Below are 22,017 nucleotides of genomic sequence, written 5' to 3' on the forward strand. Positions count from 1 at the left end.
GTAAAAGCCCTAGAGAGAAACCTGTAGAAAAACCAATCCATCACTACAGTTAGAGCTGGGAAAGGCTTTCCTCTTAAGTGTTTTTTTTTGTTGTTTGTCTGGTTTTTTTGTTTGTTTGTTTTAGAGACAGCAATACTTTCTTCTGACTGAAATTATTCAAAGAGTCAAGGAAGAACTTTTTTACTTTCTTTTTTCTTTAAGTTTTCAGCTGAATCAATCCCTCAGTCTAGCTTAGCAAGTAATCACATCATCAGCAGACAACAGACTCAGCACAGGAAGTGTGAGAGGAGTAAGTGACCAGGATGTCTTTTGGTGACACTTTGCCTGTTCAGGGTTGTCAGCTCCTGCCACACAAGGTCTGTGTTGCAGAACAGGGGACAATTACTCCCACCAAGCTACTTGTGACTGACAGACTTCCGAATTACTTAACTTTCTAAATGCCTTGTTTCCATGTGGTTAAAATTCCTCAAAACTAATACGTTTCAATAAAATTTTAAAATCAGTGCCAGCCTCTTCCACCACCACTTTAAAAGTCATTATCTGTTAAAAACATTTGAAAGCTTTCTCTGAAGGATTCAACATGATAAAACAAAAAAATATACATTGAATGCAATGATCAGTTGTTATTTGAAAGTTTCTGCTTTTGTGAGCAGAGAGGAGCAAGTCCCATGCCATTTTTAGACTTCTGGTCATTTTGGGTGTTTAACACTTTGCCTGTTCTCACAGGTGACAGCAACATCCAATACCAGGCTCTGCCTGATAGATCACAGGACATTTTGATTGCTTCTAACTTTGCTACATGTAAACCTGGGCTTTATTTTCCCAACGTTTGTCTCTACCTCAGGCAAAACATATTGAGAAAGTATCAGTGAACGTGCTTCTGTAATTTCCAAGAACAAACATACAATTTAAAAAGAAATAAGGTTTTATTGATGCAATACAAAACTACCTGGCATTGATCCTTCAAGAAGCTTAAACCTTTGTGCTTCTCTTTCCTCAGCTTTGCTGCCTAGGTAATAGCTGAGAGCAGAACAGTGCTAAGGCACTGATGGGAGAAGAGGGAGGAAGGAATACTCTTACAACATCACAGTTGTTTCTGCAGAAATGGTCTGGCAATAGCTCGTGGCACTGCTCACACAGACCACAGCCTCGGTTTAGTATCAGAACTTTGGGAAGTGATGTGCCTTTCCCTATCTGCACGGCAAAATGGAGCATTCCAGCATAGTCCAAACTCCCCTTACCCCAGCTTAAGATGTTTCTACCTGCATGGATATGATTTAATTGAGTTCCCTCCCAAGCAATCCCTGTAGCTCTTCAAGAATAAATTACCTGGTTGGCTATTCCTGATCTCCTAAATTTCAGCTGAAATCACACCCTATCAGGCAAATAATCAGGACAGTGAGAGGATTTGGGAGCTTAAAAGAAGACAGGTAAGACAAAGTGCTAATGAACAAAACACTGAGTTTTCAAATGAAGTTGTTTTTACTCAGTGTATGGAAAATAAATGGAGCTCATTTTCAATGATAGGAGCATTCTTTGAGCCATATACCTGTAACTGGGATTGAATTTGTACTTCCACTGCCTTTGGAGGGTTTCATTACTTTTTATAATATTCTAGCTGCCATTCAAATCTCAAACAAATAATGAATAATGTAAAATCAATTGCCTGGGAATAGGTTTCCATATAAAAATCCAGTGAGCTGGGGTAATGTGGCTCAATTTTTATTTTTTTTTCCTTCCCCCTCATTCCAGTTGTTCAGGGCCTACTTTTAATCTTCAGACTCCCAGGTAATTTATATCCAGCAACCAACTTGCAGATTTCATTTCATCAAACAGACTGATGAGAATGATACGTTTTTAGATTGCTGAAACATACAATCCTGACAGGTTTGAGATGCGTTGAATGGTTTCAGGAGTACCTCTTAGAGCAATATTACTTTTTATATCTTCTTAGCTATGAAAAATCCATACTCAAAACATGTTAAAGGATAAAACACAGTTCATAGATAATTTTGGATAACGACCTCTGATAGATATTTTACCAGATCTGTTGACTGATGGTTGTTGATTTTCATATTTAAATACAGTAATACATCTTTAATTACAACTGAAATCACCTCTAGTGAAGTAGGAGCTACACTGTATACTCCAACAAGCTTCAAGTACATTCACATAATCCTGGCATACAATATATTTTAAAAATTGACAGCCATGCTAAATTAAATACATTTTTATTTTTGTATCTTGGCATTGCTATCACTCATTTCTAAGCAGGGGGATTACTGTGTGTCTTTGGTACTTTCAGCCCACAAACAGACCAAAGTCACATTTAAGGGGATGGTCTCAGTAGTTTGGCATAAGTATGAAATGCAGGTATTTCCCAAGATAATTAGCAAAGAGTTAAATCATAGGATTCTTCTTCTTCTTTTTGTTTGTTTTATAATATATAAAATTTAGTGATTTACCAACATTTCAAGTGTTCAACAAGACCACCAAATTATTCACAGTGAAGATACAAAGCAAGAAAATTCACAGATTTCTCCTGTGCCTTTTTCACCACTGCAGAAATCAAACCGCATGAAACCTGCATCTATATGCATTGTGGAAGTGCTTTTGAACCTGAAAACTGGAAGAGGGGGAAAAAAAGTGCTATGCCTCTAACTTCAAAGCAGCAAGCCCTTGAAAGCCATCAAACAAAAGAAAAAACATCATTTTTTTCCATCAAGATCTGTAGACAAGTAGGCAAGGTACCCCAGAAATATCCCCAGAATCATGTCTCTAACACTTAGTTTCTACACCAATGAACAGCCAGGCAAGACCAGAAATTCGATGGAAATTTCTGGGACTTTTTTTTCCCATTATTTCTTTTAATCAGTAGTTTCCCTGTGGAAATCAGATAATACAAAAGAAAACATCAAATGCCTCCCATTTTCTTCCAGACAAAGATAAAGTAATAAACTAGAGATCTGGGGTGTTTCTGACCAGCATTAATAGTCACTGGCTTTTCAAGCTATTTCAGGTCATAGAGATAAACATGTTATTTAGGACATGTGTCTAAAAATTCTTTCTCAGCTGTATCCCTCCTGAACCCATCTGGAATACTGAGGTTTCAATTTTGTATCCTTTGAATTACTAGGTCATTGGAATATACATCCCCACAAAAATTCCTACAAGTACTGTTAAAGTATTCATAAGTTTTTATCAATAAATTACACTACTTGGGTGTTTTCAGTGACATGTTCACATAGTGTCAAAGAGATTATTTTACTTGGTTAAATTTAAATGAGAAGTTTCTCCTGTTTGTAGAGCAAATGAAAACTAATATAATTAATCTTTGACACTATGGATATTAACAGTATTTATATCCTACCAAATTTGCACGCTTTGAAGTCTGAGCGCTCCCACTGTAGATTAGCATTTCTTCATATCAAAAGCGAGGAACAAGTTATTTGCACACCAATAAAAAGCATACATAGCTCAGGACACCTCTAATAACTTTCAGGGATCAATAATAGAAATGTACACTTTCTGATTTGGTATCAAAAAAACCCAGACCATCAGAAGTGTCTTCACTGTAAGAATGAAAGAGAAGATTTTGCTGTTAAATTTGAAGTTAAACTGAGTTGACTTAAACTTCTCTCTCAGCACCGTCCTGATCATCGTATTTGATGAGGTATACAAATATCATAGCAAAGGTTCTCCTCATGGATTGCTAGCTTATCTGTAAATTAGAAATCAATGAAAATTAAAAAAGAAAAAAGCTACAGTATCAGCAAAGTATTTCCATGCAAAAGATCTGAAAAAGTCCCTTGACATCTGAACTGAAATCTATAACCAAAAGAATCTGATATTCAGTAGGTAAGAACTCCATCAGAAGGGAGGATTTTGTTGGTTTGCAGTGCTGCGCTTAATGTTTAATCAAGTAAACCCTAAACCCACCCCCCCCAAACACTGTTACCACCCTCACTAATGAGTTGCGTGGTTTCCCACCTCCACATAACATAACATTTGAATTAGTGCTAGTGTTAAGTGGTGATTCACACAGATTAAGTCAAGAACTGTGTGGCCAAAGAGGAGCTGTTTACATGGGCCCACTGGAACTCTGGAGGAGGGGCTGAAGCCAAAGTGACAGGAAGAAGGGTTTTGTCTGTTAATTAAGCTGAACATCCTCATTTTATCCAGGCAGATTATTTGCTATCCATAGTCCAGTATTTAAAGGGGAAAAAAACCCAAAACAAAACAACAAAAAAAAAATCTTAAAACCTGGTCGCTCAGATTCACAGAGAAATCCCCCATTTCTTTACATAATCCAAGTTGGCTTGGAGGCTTCAAAGCATTTGAAGTCACAGTGCCCACACTTGAGATACTGAATAATGCAGCATAAGAGGAGATTCTGCCACACAGCCATGCAAAAGGAGGAAAGACACTTTGAGCTGAAGGAGGCAATTAATGTAGGGCTATAAGGGGACCCTCAGGAAGAGTTTGAATGCTCTCTGGAAAGTCACCTTTCTGACTTTTCAAGTACTAAAGGCATCAGAGAAATAGATGTAACAGCCAGGCTTTCTGCTTATCACAGACAGCTCCTGGTGAGTAGCAAGTGGGTACAGACTAACCCTAAGGAATGCATTCTTCAAAGGCGCCTGACTGCCACTGAGGCAGCCAGACACAACTTCACTGTTTGTAGTCCCTAAGGTGAGCATAATTTGCTTTTCTAGGGGAACTAGGTGGCCATTGCATGCTATGTTTCCCTCAGTGCTGGGGCACTGGCAAAGGCAAGTCTGTGAGGCAAGAGCAGCAGGAACACTACTGGTAGGAAAAGACCAATACTTGAAATATTCTTGATCTGATTCTTTCCTTTTCCAAGTCACAATACTGACAGTCCTGGCTCAACAACGTTTTCAGCATTAGGAAAGTCAAAACTACAGAGTTTCTAGCTTCCCTCAGTAAGCTTTAGTCATCCAACTGAGCTGCCTTGGAGTATCTCTCATGACCTAATTATGTAAGAGCAATCCTCACATGCTGGGATTTGTTAAAATTTCATGTTACAAATACCTGCTGGAAATGCCAGCATATCAGAAAACATGACAAATTCCAAATCAGTTTGTATTTTGAGTGCAAGAAACGTTTCTATAGCACTGCCTGAAACTTGTAATTAAACAGAAATACAGTAATGAAACCCAGACAAATTCTACTCTCAGAGAACAAGAATAAATCTATTGCCTCCTTGATTTTTCACATGCACAGCAGAGAGTGGGACTTTGGTTTTAATATCATTATTTCTGTCAGAATTATTGTTCGCATATTGGTGAGCTGAGATTACTAGGCCATAGGACACGATTTGCATCCTGATTGCCTTGAATCACAAGTATGAGTCTATCTCCCAAATGCATGACAAGAGTCCAGATTACATTTCCACACTGGAGAAGAAAAGGAGGGAGCACGCAGTTTACAGGCTAGCATGCCAAGGCTCAAAAATCCATTATGCAAATCATCTCGGAAAACCTATTCAGTCTGCTCTCCTTGTTTGTTTGTCAGCTTGAACAAGGATCAGGAGAAAATCTTCAAGCTGTACCACTCAAGCTATTCTCTTGTTCCACAGTAACAATTTACACTGAAGATACATTACACAAAGGAGGTGGAGGAGAAGAGGGTGCTGGAAGCAGCCACCTTTTTTCTCTTACACACAGCAAATGATTCCCAAGAAATTCTAAAACTCTGATTAAAATATCAGTTTCCAAAACACACAACAGCATACTGTGAAATTTATATTATCTCATACTTTTGTAAGAAATGCAGCTTTTGCCTCTCAGAAGTAAACAGCTCAAATCCAGCTTGACTTCACCTGCCTGGTTGAGTCCTGGGAATAAACACAGTCATACATTTGCTTTGTGTTTCTATAAAGTAAGAAATAGAATTACTTGCAATACCTTTGAAATAAATCAAGAATTAAAACAAAGCTGCTTTCCATAGGATAAGGATATTTGCAATATGCGGTCTGTGTCACTAAAGTTATTTACGGATTCTACATTAGAAAAAAAAAAAAACAAAGAAATCCACAAACCAAAAAGAGAAATCACCAAAAAAATGCATCCAGCCAGAAAAGAGTAAAACAAAAACTAATTGCTCCACTGCTGGAGTGAGTGAATATGAATGTGATTTTCCTTACATAACCTCGGGTGTTTTCTTATTCTTATTCTTGCAATGGCTCTGTTTTTTCACTGGCTGCAATTACATATGTGCAAAAAAAATTTCTTCTTCCTCTTCAATACATTATCACAGAGGCCTTACCACCATCTCTGATTGGATCAACCTTGACCAGCAGCACATCCCTCTTTGAGTTGCCTGGCATTGGTTTTGCTGGAGAGGCAGTGAGCTTCCAGCAGCTTCTCACAGAAACCAACCCAGTGGCTGCCCCAGTACCAAAACATGGCTGTGCAAACCCAATAAATTGTGGTTTGCAAAATAGATGCAGGACAGTTCATACTTTGTGAAGTACCTTGATTTAAAAGTCTTTGTTTATCATATAGTGCAAATAGGAGTACCTCAGATTCTTATAGATGGAATTAAAGATCAAAACTTCATACTGGGGAGCCTACTGAAGAGCTGGCACTTTCTCAAACAGAGTGCTTTCAAGCCAGAGAGCACTCATTAAAGACTGAGTTCAGCACGGATACACATGGTCCAGAAAAAAAAAAATAGTGAGAATACTAGTATGATGCCCCAATTTACACCAGTTGAAGATCTATTGACATGACGAAGACTGGCAATTTGGGCAAGAAAGTGTAAAACACAAATAAAGATATATTTCTTGAGGAAGAGAACTCAAGGTTAGCTTAGTCTCTCGTATGTAAAGAAAAACACAATTCTTGTAAAAGTGGCTTCCTACCAATGGTAGGAGCATTCCTATCTGTAAGCCACTAATTAAAGCATTGCCAAGACAATATTAGAAAACCTGAAACAATAACACCCTGACCAGCCACAGGAGAGCTGTCAGTATCCCTCAGGGTTAACTGACCATGTTCCCCCTATGTGTCTTGTGACACTTGTGGGAATTGATCCTTTACAAGTTCATCCATTACTTCTAATGTATTGTCTAACTTCTACTCTGCTTGGCTCAGGTTTGATATTTAATAACCTGCAAAACAAACACAGGCGGGCTGCCAGGCTGCCTCAACAGCTTCTGCTGACAAAGGAGAAACTGAAGACAGCAGGCTGGAGCTGACTTTGCAAAGCTTGGCTTTTTTATAACTGTTTCCTCTTCCTTTTAATTTGAAAGACAGGCTTGAGATTCCTCTGGGGAGTAAGCATTTTGGGACAGTCTCAGAACTGCGGGCAGCCCCTGCACTGGGCTCCTGTCTGTGAACAGGGGCTCAGTTTTGCTCAATGCTCTGTTTTCTCCCCAGTGTGTTCATTGATCACTATCCTTTTGACGATCCCATTGCAGTCACCTAAAAGGAATTTTTTTTCTACTGTTATTGTCCAACAAAACTTCAGTTTCTGGTCCCAGACAGCTTCCCAAAACTTCTACTCACAAAGTTGTTGATCCTTTTGCTTTCATGTTTTCCAAATTTCACACTGCATCACTGAAGCTGTTGCTGCTCATTAGATTCAAGTTCCAAGAAGTTTTCTCCAAATTTTCCTGATTTCTGATCTTGATTATTTATTTACATATTTTTTCCCATGGTATTCACTTTTGTTTCATATTTTTCCATGCTGAGTCAGAATTAATATTACTATCCCATCTGGTGATTTCCAGATGTATTTGGAACCCTACTTTTCCTGGTAAAAATAAAAATCCCAAAGCAATCTTTCTGAAAAATCACACACTTCTAAGAGAGAAAAATGATCCAAATAAAAAAAATGGTGAAATGAATAAAGGGATAATTTTCCTGGGTTTCTATGGGTTTTGTTGTTGTTGTTGTTTGTTTTGTTGTTTTGGGTTTTTTCAATTTCCCTTGATTTTCTCAAAAGTTGAAAGCATTTTTTCCACACTAAAATGGTGCTTCATGAAAACCAACAGAGTTATATCCTGTTCAAAATTCTCATATTGTTTAGTTTCAAAACAAGAACAGGACCAGGATCATACTATGGACACACACAAGATGGTCAAGTAATTAGTTTGATAAACACTAGAAAAGGCTCAACACTGAAGAATTTTAGCAAAGCTTGGGTGGTTTAAAAATTTTTTTCATTCATCCAGAGTCTGTGTTTTATTTCCAGGGAAGAGAGTGAAAGCAAATTTTAAGAGTCTTTACTCAGCTATATTAATCCCGTCTATAAAACCTGTTGACAACTAGTCTGTGAGAAATTAGGAGAACTGAATATAAATTCTCATAGAGCTGAAAACACCATTGATCTGATATTCTCTCCAAAGTGAAAAGGAAGTTGGTTATTTTCACTGATGCACACACAATGCAGGAAATGGTGTTTTGTGTTTTTTAGTACCCTGAAGAGTTTCTGGTAACCAAGATGAGATCCCTGCCTAAGCTGTGCTGTCCTCATTTAATTTGGCCACTCAACATGCAACTGGAGAGGTTACATCACATTGAGACACCTCCCCAATGTGTTTGCAGTCAAAATTAAGAATGCCCCATTAAGAACCATCATTAATATACAAAAAGAGGGAACACAAATAACTTCCCAATCCAGGTCTTCACAACTACAGTAAGGTTTAGAATTAGTTTCTTCAAGTTGCTGCAAACAAGCTTATATGAGAAAAGAAAAAAGTGCCTGTAGTCCATTGTAACAGAATTAAGCAAAAATACCAGCAAGTTGAGTAGAAAATTGGCTAGATATTGGAAATCAAGTTGTAATAGGTAATTGTTTACAAAGGAGACACACAGGGTAGAAAGGATACTTCTTGTTTTCCATCTCTATCAGTTATGTAGATGAAGGAATGAGAATTCCTTCAGGAAATTCAAGAAATTGAATAAATACTATTCACAACTTTGCCTAAACATTACCATAAGAAGAGATACTGGGTTCTAAATGCCATCCCAGCAGCACTTTGACACTGAAGTCTAGCAAACAGAATTTAATACAGCTAAGTGGACTTTGCATAATGAAAGTTAAATATTAATTCTAACCACAAAGAGCAAATAATTCAGACAACAGATATTAAAAGGATTAATGAAGCCAAATAGATTGTTTTTCCCCAGCTGCATTGTAAGAGCAAGAAAATGGGAGGGCAAGATGCTAGGCTAGAAATCCTAAATTATATTACACAATAAACAAAATGATCTATACTTGCCATACTAAATTCAGTTTTGGCTCATTATTTATAGGAAAGTGTTTAGGAGAAAACAAACAAACAAACAGGAGTATGCAGGGTGTATGTTATCCTAGTCACCGTCAAATAAGAATTACCACGAAGCTGTGTTTATTCAGTTGGTTTCAAAAGCACATGAGTAAATGCCTTAACAGTCTTCAGTAAAAAATACATATGTTTATCAGCAGGCTCATTATTTCCCTCACAGGTGCTTATTTATGAAGCTTCCCTTAGGTTGAAGTAAAGCATATTCCTTCCCCATATTCCTAAAGTAAACCTGTCTGTGATTATTATTGATGGAAGAATTATGTGACAGCAATGCCAAGCAGGGATCATAAACAAGCAGAGAGACTCACCAAGCTGCGCACAGAGACAAATACAAGTGATGGTGCTGCTAACAGCTGGTAAACATACAAATTTGGTGGTGTTCCTGTCGTGTTGTGTGACATTAGGGTCAAGCATGTGAAACAGAGAATTGTGTAGCTTATTTGGAATCCCCATACATTCTTATTAATGCATCATTAAAAGGCTTCTAGCTAAGCCTGGAATACAATATTAATGTGGTGAGCCATTCTATTCATAATGGTGCATTCTCATTTTTAATAGCAACAAGATTAAATCCTAGAAAACATTTTCACATTAACCTATTTTTTCCTCTCAATCTACTTGCCTATGAATGGGCTATGCATGGGCTATTCCTATCCACTTTTCCCTAGTTTTTAAAACTGATGTTTAGAAAACTTCTTCCAGCAGAATGTTATTTATTAAGACTATGATTTTGCACTGAAAACCTGTGAATTTTAACAGAAAAGTTCTCTTCTTACTTCCCTCCCACCCCCAACTTAATCTCCTTCATTAAAGCTCCAATTTACATACAGAAAATATTTTTTTTAAAAAAAGAGAGAGACCTGTGATACAGTTCTTAAAATACTAATTTTTGCTCTTAGATAGGCAAAGATTTCAATTTCAAAATAATGTGTGCTTTTCTACTCAGTCCCTCTAACTTTAAAGAAGTTATTATCATTAATTTCTAACCATAAAACATTAACCTGGTACAGAAAAATATCTAGAAAAACTTAGCATGTTATGCACTTTCATTTTCTGCTATCTGGTATATTTTCTTTCTTTTCTATCATTCTTCACTAAGACTGGGTGCTTTGTTCTCCCGTCATGATTTCAAGGAGCAACACTTCCACCTATTTAATAATTTGGGCGTTAATCAGCCATTGTTGACGAAGGTCTTGATCATGTTTCCCTCAAATGATGATGATTTAGTTAATCTACTACAGTGATAAGAGCAATTTATAACCTAGTTTACAAAGACAATTGACCTGTCTAGAAATAAGGTCCAACCATACAGAAAAAAAAAAAAAAAAAATCTTTAACATCCTAAAGCATTCTGGTCTGCCAAAAATAGCCACAGATAGGAACTGACAAGAAAACTGAAGTTGCAGTTCTCTGACAGACAGAAAAACACCTCTGTCCAAGATTTCTTGCTCTTTGGAGACAATAAAAAAGTCTTAACATTTCTCTCAAGAAGTGTTAATTCAGGAGCCGAGTTTAAGAAAGAAAATTTTGAAGTTCTGGATTCAAGTACAGCTTTGCTTCTTTGTAAATGAATCATTCCATGTCTTGTGTCAGGGACATGTCCTGGAAGATGAGCTAGGATGTTTGCTTCCACTTAAAAAGAATAAAAATAGCTTTGTGAAAAGAAGGGAAAAAAATATCCGCTGTCCAGTTCAAAATGAATGCCGGTACTTCTTTACAAGACTAGAATAATTGATGGTCCTGTACAGAATTCAGAACAAGTGCTTTGTATTTTTGCTAATGAATGACTGAGCTAGTAATAGAAATTTTGATAGACAACAGTGAAAAAAAGTCCTATTCAACTGCAGATTGCATTTTTATCCAACACAATGTGGTTTTCATGACGTATTGCAACCCCAGGCATAGTACATCATCTGAACAACAGGAATATGATTACAACTCAGAGTCAAAGAACGACTAAGGACCACCCTTCAAATAGAAATGTATATTAAAAAGTCAATTTCTTTGCATTAGTTGAACTTCTGGATTTTATCAATAGTTTGGTTACAGCCACTGAGCCAGACTTGCAGCTGAGTTAAATCAATATAGTCACTGGAGTGCCGAAGGACATCGGAAGACTATTTGTGTCAGTCAGAGAGAGCTGACTCAAGTCTCTTCTAACACTCCAGCTGGTAGCCAGAGTTTCACCCCAAGGAAAAAGGAGCAGTTGTAATCAAGCAAGAAAATTAATACAACACAGATTGTAGGAATCAATTGACCACACAGTTTGGATTAGATGATTGGGGGGGACAAACTTAATTAAGAATTTGCTTATGAGAACTTATTAAAAAGTCTAAAATTTAAGTGTTTACTTAAAATAAGAATCTGTTAGAGGCTAGTAGCAGACACACAATTTATCTCACACAGGGACAAATTCATCTTCAAAGACTATAGGCAAAGTTATGCACTTATTTTGGTCAGATGCCTAACTTTTAAAGGCATAAGCTTTGTGTGATTTTTTGCAAGTAATAGACTTGATTACCTTTCATCACCACTTACATATTATCAGAAAAAACCAAAAACATACTGGAAGGACAATTTTTTTTTACAGTATATTGAGAGAAATATGAAAGCCTCGTTCTTTGTATATGATTAAGAATTGAAGAAATGGAGAGACATTGTACATTGAAATAGTCACAAATATGTCAAAAAGACAGCAAGAATTTAAATAATTTGTAGAAGTGTGCAGCATATATAGGACAACATTTCTATGCCAATAAATGGCACTGTAAAAATGCTAACAGCTAGAAAACTGAGCTGCAGCTAACTGATCCTATTTCTGTAACTTAAACCAATTAAATATTTTGGGCATGAGACTGTAAAACAAATTTATCCAAGATATAATTAAATAGATGATTGGGTCACCGAGTAAGCTCCTGCACAATCAAGATTCTGCACTCAGAAAAGGAACAAGTCTCCCATGCAATCTTTTGCAAACTCATTCTGATCTCTGTAAACATCTCCTTTATTCACAACTTTTCTCTACATGAATAATAATCACCCTTTGTTTTTGTAGGCAGGTACACTGCAATGATTTTCTGTCTATCAAAGATGCAGCAGGTCACAATTTCTGCTTAGATTCTTTTATTACTGAGGGTGAGCAGCAACTTAATCAAGAAAGGACACCAGTGACAAATTTTCTATTCTGATATTAGCACAGCTGTACATCTGTGTTTAGGAGACACTCTGGAAAGCAACAAGAGAAAACCCTGTCTGAATATTAGCAAACACAATTCAGTTTACCTGCATACCCTATGCAGGGCAAGTGAGAAGCCATAAATAAGTCTGACTAAATGAAACCATGTCACATGCAAACAAATGTTCACAAATAAGTTATTAACTTCTTCCCCAGTCTGCCTGAATACAAAGGTTGCGTGTTGCAAGTGCAACCTCAAGAAATCTTGTATTCATAGAAAAGCTTGATTTAATAACTATGGCCCATGCCCTCAAAGGCTTCACTTACCCATATGAATTCTCCATCACTCATGTCAAGGTGAATTATGGCCAAATGACAATTTTCCTATACATTTCCAACACTTTAGGCTCATGGTTTTTTAGATCCCACATGAATCAACCAGGCATAAAAATTAATCCTGTGTTCAGAGACTGGCAAATGTACCCATTTATTTAAAATTTGCTCACATGGATAGATTTATTTTTGCAGAGCTGTCCTACAGGACAGGATTAATCCAACCCTTCCCTGGAAAACTTCATTACACTCTAACATCATAAAGCACCCATTAAAACTCAGAGACAATGCTGAGCTGATGGGTTTGGCTCTTTCTGTCTCCCAAGTAGATAAGGGATTATCTTAGAAAGCTTCTTAAATCTAAAAATATCTCTCAAAAACTTTTTGCAATTAAAAAAATCCAACTAAAATGGACAGTCAATAAATAATTGTATGCTTGAAATGCAGTAAGTGTTCAACAAACTCCTGTGCATAGTACCAGTGATACCTGTATTTTCTTAATATCTTCATTCAAGAGAGGATGTAAATAGCTCATGAAGTTATTTTAAATATTCAAAGTTTTCTTGCCAAGGTTATCCATTCAATTTTTCTTTCATCTGCCACATTCCAACAACAAAAACCTAACAGAAAAGCCCAACCTGTCCCTGTGAGGAAGAAGAGAAAAAACGTATTTATGTAGGCAACTTTTATTTCTTTTCTTTCACTAGACAGCGAGGGCTAACCATGCCCTAAAGGTCAATTTCTCTCTCTCTTCCAGAGGAGAATCCAACCTTAGAGTATCCCATCTGGAGAATATCTTGTTCCCTTTCATTAGATGGGCTGAATTCACTGCATGTTCCTCAAGAGAGCTTTATTTCAGATTTATGTATCTAATGGTGAATGCTCATAGAGGCTATGTGAAAATGATGCAGAAAATATCTCTTAGTAGTGTCCTTCAAGAAGCAGAAACTATTGCTGCTGAAAGATCATCATCAACTCTCCTCAATCACCAAAAATACATAACGTGAATTAGAAACACAAAGCTCCCATAAACTTTTCTTTAGGGACAGAAATGGTCTAAATTGGTCAGTCTGTCAGAGGTGATCAGAGTTTGACAGAGGTTGCAGATTTTAGGACCAAAGGCTTCCTGAACAACTGCATTCTTATTATCTTCCTTCACTCAATATACTGAATGCAGCAAAAGTTTCCTCTTTCACACACACACCCTGACGTCTAAATTTAAGATATCCAACAGAAAAAAATTCTCATTTAGATGTCTGGCAGTTATATTTAATAGCCCAGGACTTATTATTTCTTTTAAGAAAAACACTTGTTGTTGTCTTTCGGACTTGAACTTTAAACAAAAAGATACTATCTGTTAAAGGTAAACAAAAAGCACAGTGGTGGATCACTGATTTTTTGGTAAGATTCAAATTTTACCTTAGTTCCAGGAGCTCAGGTACCTAAAAATCACAAAACTGAATGCAATCTTAAAGATTAACCTAATCCCCATTTTCCATGCTGATCTTAAAATAATATTTTTAAGTTATGATTTATTTTAATCATGAACTCAAGTCCTGGCATTCTCTAATAACACTGGCATTGTTTACTCTCATTGTTAGTCTTTTGCATCCATTAAACCATTTTGCCACCAAAATAACTCTACTGCCTGAAGAGGTGTTATTCTACCTAAGCAAAACCCTGCTGAATATTTCGTAGAACTCATCTGAGACATATGAATCAAAGGTCTTAATTTCAAGATGTTCAGACCCCAGGATACACTTTTTAACCTGAATTTATTTACCCTGTTCTATGTGTTGATGGTAGTTCATCGAAACTCTGCTATAAGTAGGGAATGCAGCACACACAGATCAAGACTTTTGTGAAGCTGAGTCTATGGGAACAAATCCTTGCTTTTCAAACTGAGTCTGCACTAAAATAGCTGGAATCTCTAGGTGCCTATGCAGAATTCAAGCACAAGGGTTTTAGCAGCTGTGTCTGCCTTAGGCACAGCTGACTTCATTGGATGGCATACTGCAGCAATAATTTTGGATTCCTTCTTCCTGTGTCAACTCCTAGCAGCTTTGAAAGCCATGAAGATTATGACTCCAAGACCCTTGTGTAAGCCCTAAACCGCTCTAAATTTTAAAAGGACCTAATTTGCAGAAACAGTCTGTTCCTCAATAATTAAATGGTGTTTCACTCCTTACTGCACAGACTGAAATCAAATGTGATGATCTAACAAGATAAAGGGCATCATCTGGGTTTTTACATGTGTGTATTTATATAACCAAACCTAGGCATCCTCATTAAATAGTCTTGCAGGTATTATCATTGAGGAACTGCCTTGCAAACAATACAGACTGATTTCAGCTACTTCCTCTCCTAGTGAAATTTCTGGGTTTCACGGATTGTATAAAGTCACCATAAATGATGAATTCCTGCTATGCCTGCTGGGCATGGTGAGAAAACAGCAAAGAGATAAGCAACTGTAGCTATGCAAATCCTCCCTGGTTTATCTTTTGCCTAGGTGAACAACAATGCAGCTGCACCAGGGTTTATAGTATGAAGTATAAAAAGGGAAATGCCTGTGGTAAGCAACCATGATGAAAGGAAAAAAAAAAAGGAAAAAAGCTTCATAACCTTATATGTTAGGTGTATAAAAACATTTTAAACACATTTCATCTCTCTTCCAAAAACAGCCTGTGCAATCATAATCTAAAGTTTTCAAACTTTGTTCTAAGAAACTGCAATATCTGGCTTCTCCACAGTTTTCTCCAATTCAAAGCTGATATTTAAGAGCCCATTTCTGACTTTTGCTGCTATTTCCCCTTGCTTCCATTGCAACCATTGATAGCCATGAGCTCTGTGGAATAAAATTCCAGGTCAGTTGAGCTGTTGCAAAAGTCTATTGGTTTAAATGAAGTTTAATTTGTGGAAGTAACTTCTTGGTATCATGTCTAAACTTCACTTTCATAGTGTGAAAGAAATCTTCTTGTTTTCTTTGAGGGTGTGTATTCCCACAGCCTGCTTCCAGACAGAGCCTCACCCCATATCCTTGCTCACCTGGATGCCACTCCAAGAGGAGCCACCGACTCCTGATCCCTTCCACAGGAACCCCAACAGGCTTTCATGGCTGACCCGTTTCTCAGGAAAGACAATCCCCATTCTGGATGTCTTCCTTACCTTCTCAAATGCTTTGAATTTGATGGAGAAATTAGTTACCAGAAAGCTGTGCAGGAATCCACAAACCAAAAAAGTTTCTTATCAGAACACTAACAAGGAAATTGATAAAATTTCAACCAAAATCACTAACCCACTTCCACAATTGTCACTGGTCCCAAAATCTATCAAGTATATAGTCTTCCTTTACCAAGAAATTTGAGGTGGGCCGTTTCAGTTCTACCACCCAGCCCCTTGAGAAGTATCTTTTAGGGCTCCCAGGTATTTGGTAAACTCCAGGCCTACTTTTTTCACATGTATTAGATCAGACAAGACTGAATGCAAAGAGGCACAGGCTTCAGCTATCAATGCAAGAAACCCCTGTGTATTAACAATCTAAGCAACAAGACTCCCTGTGAAACCCTTCATGAGGCTCCCCACAAGTTTCAAAGCAGAAAAGGCTCATGCCTTCATCCAGTGCCCCTAGGAGTGTTTGGATAGGCATTGAGATATTGCATTATCCTCACTGGTAAATAGAAAAAAACTTCTTTATTTGGCATCACAGGACACATGAGAACATCCCTCTCAAAATGTTGTGATACTACTTTGCCCTTAGTCCACTCATGCAGAGAGCAACCATTCAGCAGCTTCCAAAAGCTCTCAGGCTCCAGGCTCATGCACTCAGTAAATCTCATTTCAGAGCAAAAGCACTTATGGCATCTTGAAGTTGCTGCCACCAACTGAGAACTAAAATAATTTTTTGAGAAGAATGCAGCAACACCCCAGCACACAGCTGCAAGACCTCACTTCTTTACCTAAGCACAATCCCCTCCCTTCTGCCCTCCCTATTCCCTTAGTTCAGGGACTTACAGGGAGAAAGCTGCAGCCTCAAAATAGTGTTTTGTTTCCCATCACCAGTAGCAGCAAATTCTGAACACTAGATGGTATAAATCAGTGGTATTGTCAGGGCTTTGAAACTGCCCTCAATTGTAGCAGCGGAGAATCTAGAAACACACACACCGTATTTTCAACTCTTCCTACAATCTAGCAAAGAAAGAAAATTTAATTTTCACGGCACACCTGAGAACAAGACCATAAGTAAGCAATCTGCTTAAATTAAAGCTCCACACTGTATGCAATATTGTTTACCGATTCAAAGATTAACAGAGTTACACTAAATTTGAGCTCTGCAGATAGCAAAGCACATTAAAGGGAGCTCTTTTATTCCACTGGTATTCTCTAAGGTACTTTTGTGCCTATAAATCAGGTCTGGATTCACACAGAACATTTAGCAGACTTATGCATGATGCGCTGAAACAGAAGTAAGATATAATTAAGCACTGACATGACAGCTAACAAATGTGTTTCTGAGCAGTTTCCACATGCCTCATGTGGCATTATGAGGCACCTAAGCCAAAAGCTCAGGGTACATTAACTACCAGAGAGGGGCCATAATTCTCTCCAACTATACAACCTGCCACATTTCCTTGCTATTTTGAAACACAATTTGCAAATTAAAAGAAAGAAAAAGGAGAAAAAAAAAAAAAAAAAAAAAAAAAAAAAAAAAAGACAATCAAACCTGTGTAGTATGAATAAAAACATGAAAATCACAGTAGCCTAAGTTTACCTGATTCCATAGCTATCCAAGAATAAACCATACAGTAAACAGGGACAGATAGCTGAGTCTGAGATCCAGTGTGAGTTTTCCTGTCAGCCAAAGAGCGGAGTGTAAACGCTAAACTGCAGGTAGCAGAGTGCTATAACATAACCTATGATAGTTATGAAAAAAACCTCAAAAGTAATCAGCAGTACAGCACTCCATAGTTTATTTGGAAGAAGTTCTTCCACTAAGTTTGCTCATGTGCTGAGGCAGATGAACACTTCTCAGCTTGACTCACAGCCGTGCTGAGAAAAATGCACAGTGATGCCATAGCTCTGGAATATTTCATTACGACATTCACTATGACAGTAGCACCAGTCACTTAAATTCAACACCACCAGCTACTTAAATTCAACAGAAATGTTAATGATTTAGCATCTACTGGCAGTTTGTCCCCCCTAGGCAGTAAACTGGGCTGCAAAAGTCTACAGGCACCATCATGCTGATTAGCAGTGATTAACAGTGATTAGCCTGTTTGATCCAGGATTTATACGCAGCACAGGCTGTGCTGGAAATCAATCTCCATATCTGGGATTTAGATCTGAGCTGCTGGGGAGGATGTCCCTGCCTTGCTGGTTGCAAAAGCAGGCAGCGCGCCAACAGAGAGAGCAAGCAGAAAAAGCTTCTATTCTCAGCCCCAGAGCTTGCCGACTCCTCCTCAGTAATCCATGCCAGCAAGGACACTCCAACGTGCCCAAGTGTGGACCTAAACAGGGCAGTGTAAGGCAGCAAAGTCCTGTTTAGCGCCTTTTCAGAGCCTGCTCTCTGCAGAATGAGCTGTGTAAAGCCACAGGTCCTTACATTGTAATCAGCTGTCACACTTAATATACCGAGGGCAGTGCACACACATCTCAGCTATAAGCAATTGCACTGACCAGGCAGGTTAACCTCTTAATCTCTCTAGATACACTCTGGAATCAATGGAGACAGATCATCTCTGTGCGTTCCTTCCACAGAGATCAGCCCTGTAACTTCCATGCACGAAGCCTGCTCTCCTCAACCATTCCTGGCTCCCAAACCTCACTGCTTGCCAATCCTTAAATAGCGTTTCAAGAAACCTCGAGCTCTTTCATGGCAAGGCATGAGTGGAGAAAGAGCTCTGACTAAGAAATTGAGTCAAGTCTAGGAGATTGCTGAGGCACAAGACTGATTTTTTCCTTACTGGCTTCCAAAAGCAAAAAAATTACCTATGATGGGGTGAAGAGTACAAACAAATCAGAAGTGGTTTTACTTTTGTTAAACTGACCTCAAAACCTGGCACCACTACCTCCATTGGGAACAGGCAATTCTTTTCATATAGCAACACTTTTATCTGAAGATAAAAACATCGTTTTGGTGGTTTCTTAAGAATTATCTCCGAACACTATAGTTCATTTTTCATTTGCAACTTTATGTTTCATTATTTGGTAAGAAACTTATTAAGGGTTAGGGGGTTTTAAAATATATTTATATTTGCTTTAACCTTAATTAACCATCATGCTGTAGAATTTGGACAATTTGCTCTTAAATTGCCAATTAACTGGGGAAGCAGCCATTTTCACAGTTCTGTTCTACAATAGCCCAAAAGGGAGACAAGGTGGCTCCATTATCCCAGCATTTGAACGCTCCTGAGACAAAGAACAGTCTGAACTTGAAAAGCAGGGATTCTTTGGTGTGTAAACCCACAGATGAGTTTACCCCTCTAGCTATTCTCTCCTGGTAAGCACTCATTTATTCTTCTTCTCCACGGTTTTTTTAAGTGATTGATTCCATTAAAAAAACAAACGAAAAGCACAAAATAAAACATCTAAACGCAAAAGCATACAAACAACGCCTCTCAAAAAACTCAATGCTCCCAACCACAAACCCCAAAAAGTTATAAAATCCCACATAAATGGTCAAATCACATCTTTACCAATATCAAATTTGGTTGAAATTGGGCAGCAAGTTTGAAAGTTATCAGGCAGAACTGGCATGTGCATGCACACACATGAACTTAAACTTCATTTTCTTAATAAGACTTTCTATCAATAATAATAATAACAAAAAAAGAAAAAAAGCCTGAAGATCAGGCTCTGGCTTTCCTACTCTGTGCCAAAAAACACTTTTCACTAAACTGCAACACTATAGCAATTTTTCTTCAGTTTACGACTGCCGTCTGACACACTGTTTAGGAGCTTGGAGCTTCCCCTTGCTTTACCCATATTATTTTTGTTTCTCGTTTTACACAAGTTTGGGGAGAAATAATCAACTAGGAAGGAGTACTTTGAAGGAACTAGAAAGGGAGGACAAAAAGAGAAATATTCTCCATATAGCACACGCCTGTGAAAATTTTGAACACAGGATAAATTTTTGACTAGATCATAGCCTCCAAAACCCAAACTGTGAAGTACCTGGCCACACCAAGCATGCCAGATACTCAACTCCTCTGCAACAGGGCTTGTTACAGAAAGAGATGCAGAATTTAGGGTCTGTATCCTTTTTCAGCTTTGCATAGTTGCTGATAAAAAGCAGTAGGGAGCTATTACTCTCAAATATTAGTATAATATATATATATATGTACACTGAGGCAGCTAATACACACATTTATATAAAGGATTGAGATGCATGAGGATGCAACCTGACTGTATGAAAAAGCACCCAGAAATACACCACCACAAACCTGGTGAAAGAGAACGCAACGAGACAGAAAACACACAAATGAAAGACCTCATTGCCCTGTTTTTCCAGGATTATCCTTTTGACACAGGGTCAAGGAGCATGTCAGCACAAATGTGTGATTTCTCTCCAGGGACCAGGAGTCCAGGCATGTTCACTCATGCTCTTTCTGTTGCAGTTAAGAAAAATAAAGCCATCTGCTGGATTGTCTTAATAAAAAAGGAAAATAAATCAAAAAGCACAGACCATTTTAACTAAGCCCATCATTTATATCACTAGGTGCAGGAGACGTGGCCAGTCAACTAGAAATAATCCAGCTGGTTAGAAGCAAGCAGAAAAATGTTCATCTCATTTTTTTTTCTACCTACTACATAATAATAATAATTTAAAAAAAGGAATAAAAAAGGGAAAAAAAAAACCCAAAAAAACCCCAAAACAAACAAACCACAAAAAAACTCAACCAAACAAACAAACAAACAAAACCCCACACCCCACACATCTAGTTCTGAAGAGTTTCACTCATATCCTACTATCCCACTGAAGCTACAACAGTTAATTCATTTTGGTCTGGAATTAAAGCAAAAATAATCCTTGCCATTAGGTATGCATGGTAGTGCCAGCAAAACAAAGAACAGTTTAAAAAAAAAAAAAAAAATAGACTGAAATTCCAAAACTTTTTCCCCCCTCATGCAAGTCATACTTTGTTCTGGCTCCCAACCCTCTCACCAGGCTAGCTGAATTCACCACCACACAGACTGCCACATCTGGTCAGGTCACCAAGGCAGCTGGTCTGTCCCACGAGGCCAGACCATAGATTTTTCCTGATGCACCAAAGTCCCTGACTACTCATTAATACTCACCTTGTCACCCCAAGAATTCCTCAGCCATAGTCAGGATCCAAAAACATCCTGCATTGTAGCACACCCAGTGTTCCAAAAGTGCAAAGGATTCTGTCTCTACTAATCTTCCAAAACAGTTGTTCTCCCATGGTGCTTTGTATGCTTCTACACCAGGTGGAGGCACTTTCTCTGGGACAAAAAAGCAATTACTGATTTTCTTAACTTCCTGCTGATTCTTGTTTTCTAATAACAACCGGTCTTCCCCCTCTAGTTGTCAATTATCATCTCCAATCTAAAAGAGAAAAAACACTTACCAGGTCTGTCGTGATTTTGGTCAAGGTTTGTAAAAGTTTCTTAGGATCAAAAAAGATCATATGGAGCCTATTTTAAACAGAGTTGAAATTAACTGCTATTTGCCATGGTTCTGGGAATCTGAACAGCTTGATTAGAGAACCACATTTCTATAAAGGTAGTAGGAAACAACATTTTCCACCACTTTTCATTTTTTCCTCCTTTCAGATGAAAGTAGAAAATGTAACATTTTGTAACATCATGCTGTTTTCAACACTTTTATATTAAAAAACTCTATACAATTCTGTACATATACTTGGTTTCATTTTGTCGAAATGAAACACTGAAAAAATAATTAATGCATTTTTTTCCACAATTTGTGTCTTCCACTTGTAGTTTTTAAGTCTAAAAATGTTTTTTAAAAACCCATTTTATTTGACATAAAGATTAATCCTTTTCTAAATTAGATTTTAGAAATGCCACAAGTAAAAATAATGAACAAATAAACCACAAAAATATCTCGAGCTGAAACTTCACTGAAATCAATAATACTTGACATAAATCAATTTGGCACCAGTACATTTAATATATTTCTCATAATTGATATGATCCAGAGTATTCTTTA

At 37.6% G+C, this 22,017-nt stretch overlaps 1 long non-coding RNA gene across 1 annotated transcript in view; it reads right to left on the bottom strand.

The window, feature by feature from the left end:
• LOC120754840 (uncharacterized) overlaps nucleotides 1-21,276 on the bottom strand; it is a 38,500-nt gene extending 17,224 nt beyond the window's left edge. Inside the window, exon 1 of the long non-coding RNA XR_005701592.2 lies at nucleotides 21,123-21,276. This is a non-coding gene — a long non-coding RNA (uncharacterized LOC120754840). The remainder of the gene's footprint in view (nucleotides 1-21,122) is intronic.
• Nucleotides 21,277-22,017: the final 741 nt, after the last annotated feature.

The sequence above is a fragment of the Hirundo rustica genome, chromosome 7, assembly GCF_015227805.2.
Source record: "Hirundo rustica isolate bHirRus1 chromosome 7, bHirRus1.pri.v3, whole genome shotgun sequence".
NCBI classification, from domain to species: domain Eukaryota; kingdom Metazoa; phylum Chordata; class Aves; order Passeriformes; family Hirundinidae; genus Hirundo; species Hirundo rustica.